General features: G+C 40.5%; 1 pseudogene; it reads left to right on the top strand.

The window, feature by feature from the left end:
• The first annotated feature begins 36 nt into the window (after window positions 1-36).
• LOC104870223 lies at window positions 37-674 on the top strand (annotated as a pseudogene).
• Window positions 675-679: the final 5 nt, after the last annotated feature.

Genomic DNA, 679 nt, shown 5'->3' with positions numbered 1-679 from the left:
TAAAGACGGAAGCAGAAAGAAAAGGAGATGTACATTATTAATGGTCAGAAGATGTGGATAACCAGTGGAGCAAAAGCTAATTGGTACTTTTTATTGGCGCATTCTGATCCAGATCCAAAAGCTTCTCAAGGAAAGCGTTTACTGGATTTGTCATGGCAGCGGATAGCCCAGGAGTGCAGGTTGGAAAAAAGGAATTAAACATGGGCCAGCAATGTTCAGATACAAAGGGAACTGTCTTTGAAGATGTGAAAGTGCCTAAAGAAAATGTTTTAATTGGTGAAGGAGCTAGTTTCAAAATTGCAACGGGAGCTTTTGATAGAACTAGACCTACAGTAGCAGCTGGTACAGTTGGATTAGCACAAAGAGCTTTGGGTGAAGCTACCAAGGATGTCCTGGAAAGGAAAAGGGCTACTGGAAAGCTACTTGTAGAACACCAAGGAGTATCATTTTTGCTGGCAGAAATGGCAATGAAAGTTGGACTAGCTAGATTAAGTTACCAGAGAGAAGTTTGGGAAGTTGATGCTGGTCACCTGAATACCTTTTATGCCTTTATTGCAAAGGAATTTGCTGGAGATACCGCAAATCAATTAGCTTCTGATGCCGTGCAGATATTTGTAGGCTATGGATTTAATTCAGAATATCCAGTAGAAAAACTAATGAGAGATGCCAAGATCTATCA

This window comes from Fukomys damarensis, unplaced genomic scaffold (genome assembly GCF_012274545.1).
Source record: "Fukomys damarensis isolate Sample0158 unplaced genomic scaffold, DMR_v1.0_HiC HiC_scaffold_39358, whole genome shotgun sequence".
In the NCBI taxonomy this organism is placed as follows: Eukaryota; Metazoa; Chordata; class Mammalia; order Rodentia; family Bathyergidae; genus Fukomys; species Fukomys damarensis.
This window is presented reverse-complemented; position numbering and strand designations above follow the sequence as displayed.